The sequence below is a fragment of the Taudactylus pleione genome, unplaced genomic scaffold (genome assembly GCF_031769625.1).
Source record: "Taudactylus pleione unplaced genomic scaffold, aTauple2 ptg000505l, whole genome shotgun sequence".
In the NCBI taxonomy this organism is placed as follows: Eukaryota; Metazoa; Chordata; class Amphibia; order Anura; family Myobatrachidae; genus Taudactylus; species Taudactylus pleione.
In genome coordinates, this window is record NW_028284907.1 from 1,323,622 (window position 1) to 1,332,500 (window position 8,879).

The following is an 8,879-nucleotide window of genomic DNA, read 5'->3' on the forward strand; positions in this document are numbered from 1 at the left end:
ACTACTGCTATCTCACATCTGTAATACCACACAGTCCTGTGTATACATCTGTAACCTCAGCCACAGCTCAGCCAGCATAGAGACACCCACTACTGCTATCTCACATCTGTAATACCTCACAGTCCTGTGTATACATCTGTAACATCAGCCACAGCACAGCCAGCATAGAGACACCACTACTGCTATCTCACATCTGTGATACCTCACAGTCCTGTGTATACATCTATAACATCAGCCACAGCACAGCCAGCATAGAGACACCCACTACTGCTATCTCACATCTGTAAAACCTCAGTCCTGTGTATACATCTGTAACATCAGCCACAGCACAGCCAGCATAGAGACACCCACTACTGCTATCTCACATCTGTAATACCTCACAGTCCTGTGTATACATCTGTAACATCAGCCACAGCTCAGCCAGCATAGAGACGCCACTACTGCTATCTCACATCTGTAATTCCTCACAGTCCTGTGTATACATCTGTACCATCAGCCACAGCCAGCATAGAGACACCCACTACTGCTATCTCACATCTGTAATACCACACAGTCCTGTGTATACATCTGTAATATCAGCCACAGCACAGCCAGCATAGACACCCACTACTGCTATCTCACATCTGTAATACCTCAGTCCTGTGTATACATCTATAACATCAGCCACAGCACAGCCAGCATAGACACCCACTACTGCTATCTCACATCTGTAATATCTCACAGTCCTGTGTATACATCTGTAACATCAGCCACAGCTCAGCCAGCATAGAGACACCCACTACTGCTATCTCACATCTGTAATACCTCACAGTCCTGTGTATACATCTGTAATATCAGCCACAGCACAGCCAGCATAGAGACACCCACTACTGCTATCTCACATCTGTAATACCTCACAGTCCTGTGTATACATCTATAACATCAGTCACAGCTCAGCCAGCATAGAGACACCCACTACTGCTATCTCACATCTGTAATACCTCAGTCCTGTGTATACATCTGTAACATCAGCCACAGCACAGCCAGCATAGAGACACCCACTACTGCTATCTCACATCTGTAATACCTCACAGTCCTGTGTATACATCTGTAACATCAGCCACAGCACAGCCAGCATAGAGACACACACTACTGCTATCTCACATCTGTAATACCTTACAGTCCTGTGTATACATCTGTAACATCAGCCACAGCACAGCCAGCATAGATACGCCCACTACTGCTATCTCACATCTGTAATACCTCACAGTCCTGTGTATACATCAGTAACATCAGCCACAGCACAGCCAGCATAGACACCCACTACTGCTATCTCACATCTGTAATACCTCACAGTCCAGTGTATACATCAGTAACATCAGCCACAGCTCAGCCAGCATAGAGACGTCCACTACTGCTATCTCACATCTGTAATACTACACAGTCCTGTGTATACATCTGTAACATCAGCCACAGCACAGCCAGCACAGAGACACCCACTACTGCTATCTCACATCTGTAACACCACAGTCCTGTGTATACATCTATAACATCAGCCACAGCACAGCCAGCATAGAGACGCCCACTACTGCTATCTCCCATCTGTAACACCTCACAGTCCTGTGTATACATCTGTAACATCAGCTACAGCACAGCCAGCATAGAGACTCCCACTACTGCTATCTCACATCTGTAATACCTCACAGTCCTGTGTATACATCTGTAACCTCAGCCACAGCTCAGCCAGCATAGAGACACCCACTACTGCTATCTCACATCTGTAATACCTCACAGTCTTGTGTATACATCTGTAACAACAGCCATAGCTCAGCCAGCATAGAGACACCCTCTACTGCTATCTCACATCTGTAATACCACAGTCCTGTGTATACATCTGTAACATCAGCCACAGCTCAGCCAGCATAGAGACACCCACTACTGCTATCTCACATCTGTAATACCTCACAGTCCTCTGTGTACATCTGTAACATCAGCCACAGCTCAGTCAGCATAGAGACACCCACTACTGCTATCTCCCATCTGTAATACCTCACAGTCCTGTGTATACATCTGTAACATCAGCCACAGCACAGCCAGCGTAGAGACGCCCACTACTGCTATCTCACATCTGTAATACCTCAATCCTGTGTATACATCTGTAACATCAGCCACAGCACAGGCAGCATAGACACCCACTACTGCTATCTCACATCTGTAATACCTCACAGTCCTGTGTATACATCTGTAACATCAGCCACAGCTCAGCCAGCATAGAGACTCCCACTACTGCTATCTCACATCTGTAATACCTCACAGTCCTGTGTATACATCTGTAACCTCAGCCACAGCTCAGCCAGCATAGAGACTCCCACTACTGCTATCTCACATCTGTAATACCTCACAGTCTTGTGTATACATCTGTAACATCAGCCATAGCTCAGCCAGCATAGAGACACCCTCTACTGCTATCTCACATCTGTAATACCACAGTCCTGGGTATACATCTGTAACATCAGCCATAGCTCAGCCAGCATAGAGACACCCTCTACTGCTATCTCACATCTGTAATACCACAGTCCTGTGTATACATCTGTAACATCAGCCACAGGACAGCCAGCATAGAGACACCCACTACTGCTATCTCACATCTGTAATACCTCACAGTCCTGTGTATACATCTGTAACATCAGCCACAGCTCAGCCAGCATAGAGACGCCAACTACTGCTATCTCACATCTGTAATACTTCAGTCCTGTGTATACATCTGTAACCTCAGCCACAGCTCAGCCAGCATAGAGACACCCACTACTGCTATCTCACATCTGTAATACCTCACAGTACTGTGTATACATCTGTAACATCAGCCACAGCACAGCCAGCATAGAGACACCCACTACTGCTAGCTCCCATCTGTAACACCTCACAGTCCTGTGTATACATCTGTAACATCAGCTACAGCACAGCCAGCATAGAGACGCCCACTACTGCTATCTCCCATCTGTAATACCTCACAGTCCTGTGTATACATCTGTAACATCAGCCACAGCACAGCCAGCATAGAGACGCCCACTACTGCTATCTCACATCTGTAATACCTCAATTCTGTGTATACATCTGTAACATCAGCCACAGCACAGCCAGCATAGAGACTCCCACTACTGCTATCTCACATCTGTAATACCTCACAGTCCTGTGTATACATCTGTAACCTCAGCCACAGCTCAGCCAGCATAGAGAATCCCACTACTGCTATCTCACATCTGTAATACCTCACAGTCATGTGTATACATCTGTAACATCAGCCACAGCACAGCCAGCATAGAGACACCCACTACTGCTATCTCACATCTGTAGTACCTCACAGTCATGTGTATACATCTGTAACATCAGCCACAGCTCAGCCAGCATAGAGACACCCACTACTGCTATCTCACATCTGTAATACCTCACAGTCCTGTATATACATCTGTAACATCAGCCACAGCACAGCCAGCATAGACGCCCACTACTGCTATCTCACATCTGTAATACCTCACAGTCCAGTAGTGGGTGTCTCTATGCTGGCTGTGCTGTGGCTAATGTTACAGATGTATACACAGGACTGTGAGGTAACATCACCCACAGCACAGCCAGCATAGAGACACACACTACTGCTATCTCACATGTAATACCTCAGTCCTGTGTATACATCTGTAACATCAGCCACAGCTCAGCCAGCATAGAGACGCCCACTACTGCTATCTCACATCTGTAATACCTCACAGTCCTGTGTATACATCAGTAACATCAGCCACAGCTCAGCCAGCATAGACACCCACTACTGCTATCTCACATCTGTAATACCTCACAGTCCTGTGTATACATCTGTAACATCAGTCACAGCTCAGCCAGCATAGACACCCACTACTGCTATCTCACATCTGTAATACCTCACAGTCCAGTGTATACATCTGTAACATCAGCCACAGCTCAGCCAGCATAGAGACGCCCACTACTGCTATCTCACATCTGGAATACCTCACAGTCCTGTGTATACATCTGTAACATCAGCTACAGCACAGCCAGCATAGAGACGCCCACTACTGCTATCTCCCATCTGTAATACCTCACAGTCCTGTGTATACATCTGTAACATCAGCCACAGCACAGCCAGCATAGACACCCACTACTGCTATCCCACATCTGTAATACTTCAGTCCTGTGTATACATCTGTAACATCAGCCACAGCACAGCCAGCATAGAGACACACACTACAGCTATCTCACATCTGTAATACCTCACAGTCCGGTGTATACATCTGTAACATCAGCCACAGCACAGCCAGCATAGAAACACCGACTACTGCTATCTCACATCTGTAATACCTCACAGTCCTGTGTATACATCTGTAACATCAGCCACAGCACAGCCAGCATAGAGACACGCACTACTGCTATCTCACATCTGTAATACCTCACAGTCCTGTGTATACATCTGTAACATCAGCCACAGCTCAGCCAGCATAGAGACACCCACTACTGCTATCTCACATCTGTAATACCTTACGGTCCTGTGTATACATCTGTAACATCAGCCACAGCACAGCCAGCATAGACACCCACTACTGCTATCTCACATCTGTAATACCTCACAGTCTTGTGTATACATCTGTAACATCAGCCATAGCTCAGCCAGCATAGAGACACCCTCTACTGCTATCTCACATCTGTAATACCTCACAGTCCTGTGTATACATCTGTAACATCAGCCATAGCTCAGCCAGCATAGACACCCACTACTGCTATCTCACATCTGTAATACCACAGTCCTGTGTATACATCTGTAACATCAGCCACAGGACAGCCAGCATAGAGACACCCACTACTGCTATCTCACATCTGTAATACCTCACAGTCCTGTGTATACATCTGTAACCTCAGCCACAGCTCAGCCAGCATAGAGACACCCACTACTGCTATCTCCCATCTGTAATACCTCACAGTACTGTGTATACATCTGTAACATCAGCCACAGCACAGCCAGCATAGAGACACCCACTACTGCTATCTCACATCTGTAATACCTCACAGTCCTGTGTATACATCTGTAACATCAGCCACAGCACAGCCAGCATAGAGACACCCACTACTGCTATCTCACATCTGTAATTCCTCACAGTCCTGTGTATACATCTGTAACATCAGCCACAGCACAGCCAGCATAGAGACACCCACTACTGCTATCTCACATCTGTAATACCTCACAGTCCTGTGTATACATCTGTAACATCAGCCACAGCACAGCCTGCATAGAGACACACACTACTGCTATCTCACATCTGTAATACCTCACAGTCCTGTGTATACATCAGTAACATCAGGCACAGCACAGCCAGCATAGAGACACCCACTACTGCTATCTCACATCTGTAATACCTCACAGTCCTGTGTATACATCTGTAACATCAGCCACAGCACAGCCAGCATAGAGACGCCACTACTGCTATCTCACATCTGTAATACCTCACAGTCCTGTGTATACATCTGTAACATCAGCCACAGCACAGCCAGCATAGAGACACCCACTACTGCTATCTCACATCTGTAATACCTCACAGTCCTCTGTATACATCTGTAACATCAGCCACAGCTCAGCCAGCATAGAGACGCCACTACTGCTATCTCACATCTGTAATACCTCACTGTCCTGTGTATACATCTGTAACATCAGCCACAGCTCATCCAGCATAGAGACACCCACTACTGCTATCTCACATCTGTAATACCTCACAGTCCTGTGTATACATCTGTAACATCAGTCACAGCTCAGCCAGCATAGACACCCACTACTGCTATCTCACATCTGTAATACCTCAAAGTCCTGTGTATACATCTGTAACATCAGCCACAGCACAGCCAGCATAGAGACACTCACTGCTGCGATCTCAAATCTGTAATACCTCACAGTCCTGTGTATACATCTGTAACATCAGTCACAGCTCAGCCAGCATAGAGACACCCACTACTGCTATCTCACATCTGTAATACCTCACAGTCCTGTGTATACATCTGTAACATCAGTCACAGCTCAGCCAGCATAGACACCCACTACTGCTATCTCACATCTGTAATACCTCACAGTCCTGTGTATACATCAGTAGCATTAGCCACAGCACAGCCAGCATAGAGACACCCACTACTGCTTTCTCACATCTATAGTACCTCACAGTCCTGTGTATACATCTGTAACATCAGCCACAGCTCAGCCAGCATAGAGACGCCCACTACTGCTATCTCACATATGTAATACCTCACAGTCCTGTGTATACATCAGTAACATCAGCCACAGCACAGCCAGCATAGAGACACCCACTACTGCTTTCTCACATCTATAATACCTCACAGTCCTGTGTATACATCTGTAACATTAGCCACAGCACAGCCAGCATAGAGACACCCACTACTGCTATCTCACATCTGTAATACCTCACAGTCCTGTGTATACATCTGTAACATCAGCCACAGCTCAGCCAGCATAGAGACACCCACTACTGCTATCTCACATCTGTAATACCTCACAGTCCTGTGTATACATCTGTAACATCAGCCACAGCACAGCCAGCATAGAGACACCCACTACTGCTATCTCACATCTGTAATACATCACAGTCCTGTGTATACATCTGTAACATCAGCCACAGCACAGCCAGCATAGAGACACCCACTACTGCTATCTCACATCTGTAATACCTCACAGTCCTGTGTATACATCTGTAACATCAGCCACAGCACAGCCAGCATAGACACCCACTACTGCTATCTCACATCTGTAATACATCACAGTCCTGTGTATACATCTGTAACATCAGCCACAGCACAGCCAGCATAGAGACACCCACTACTGCTATCTCACATCTGTAATACATCACAGTCCTGTGTATACATCTGTAACATCAGCCACAGCACAGCCAGCATAGAGACACCCACTACTGCTATCTCACATCTGTAATACATCACAGTCCTGTGTATACATCTGTAACATCAGCCACAGCACAGCCAGCATAGACACCCACTACTGCTATCTCACATCTGTAATATCTCACAGTCCTATGTATACATCTGTAACATCAGCCACAGCACAGCCAGCATAGAGACACCCACTACTGCTATCTCACATCTGTAATTCCTCACAGTCCTGTATATACATCTGTAACATCAGCCACAGCACAGCCAGCATAGAGACACCCACTACTGCTATCTCACATATGTAATACCTCACAGTCCTGTGTATACATCTGTAACATCAGCCACAGCTCAGCCAGCATAGAGACACCCACTACTGCTATCTCACATCTGTAATACCTCACAGTCCTGTGTATACATCTGTAACATCAGCCACAGTTCAGCCAGCATAGACACCCACTACTGCTATCTCACATCTGTAATACCTCACAGTCCTGTGTATACATCAGTAACATCAGCCACAGCTCAGCCAGCATAGAGACACCCACTACTGCTATCTCATATCTGTAATACCTCACAGTCCTGTGTATACATCTGTAACATCAGCCACAGCACAGCCAGCATAGACACCCACTACTGCTATCTCACATCTGTAATACCTCACTGTCCTGTGTATACATCTGTAACATCAGCCACAGCTCATCCAGCATAGAGACACCCACTACTGCCATCTCATATCTGTAATACCTCACAGTCCTGTGTATACATCTGTAACATCAGTCACAGCTCAGCCAGCATAGACACCCACTGCTGCGATCTCAAATCTGTAATACCTCACAGTCCTGTGTATACATCTGTAACATCAGTCACAGCTCAGCCAGCATAGACACCCACTACTGCTATCTCACATCTGTAATACCTCACAGTCCTGTGTATACATCTGTAACATCAGTCACAGCTCAGCCAGCATAGACACCCACTACTGCTATCTCACATATGTAATACCTCACAGTCCTGTGTATACATCTGTAACATGAGCCACAGCACAGCCAGCATTGAGACGCCCACTACTGCTATCTCACATCTGTAATACCTCACAGTCCTGTGTATACATCAGTAGCATTAGCCACAGCACAGCCAGCATAGAGACACCCACTACTGCTTTCTTACATCTATAGTACCTCACAGTCCTGTGTATACATCTGTAACATTAGCCACAGCACAGCCAGCATAGAGACACCCACTACTGCTATCTCACATCTGTAATACCTCACAGTCCTGTGTATACATCTGTAACATCAGCCACAGCACAGCCAGCATAGAGACACCCACTACTGCTATCTCACATCTGTAATACATCACAGTCCTGTGTATACATCTGTAACATCAGCCACAGCACAGCCAGCATAGACACCCACTACTGCTATCTCACATCTGTAATATCTCACAGTCCTATGTATACATCTGTAACATCAGCCACAGCACAGCCAGCATAGAGACACCCACTACTGCTATCTCACATCTGTAATACCTCACAGTCCTGTGTATACATCTGTAACATCAGCCACAGCACAGCCAGCATAGAGACACCCACTACTGCTATCTCACATCTGTAATTCCTCACAGTCCTGTATATACATCTGTAACATCAGCCACAGCACAGCCAGCATAGACACACCCACTACTGCTATCTCACATATGTAATACCTCACAGTCCTGTGTATACATCTGTAACATCAGCCACAGCACAGCCAGCATAGAGACACTCACTACTGCTATCTCACATCTGTAATACCTCACAGTCCTGTGTATACATCTGTAACATCAGCCACAGCACAGCCAGCATAGAGACACCCACTACTGCTATCTCACATCTGTAATTCCTCACAGTCCTGTATATACATCTGTAACATCAGCCACAGCACAGCCAGCATAGACACACCCACTACTGCTATCTC

At 46.2% G+C, this 8,879-nt stretch overlaps 1 protein-coding gene across 1 annotated transcript in view; it reads right to left on the bottom strand.

Annotated features, from left to right (window-relative positions):
- CUNH2orf81 (chromosome unknown C2orf81 homolog) overlaps window positions 1-8,879 on the bottom strand; it is a 170,343-nt gene that overhangs the window by 160,414 nt on the left and 1,050 nt on the right. The gene's annotated exons all lie outside the window — the stretch shown is intronic.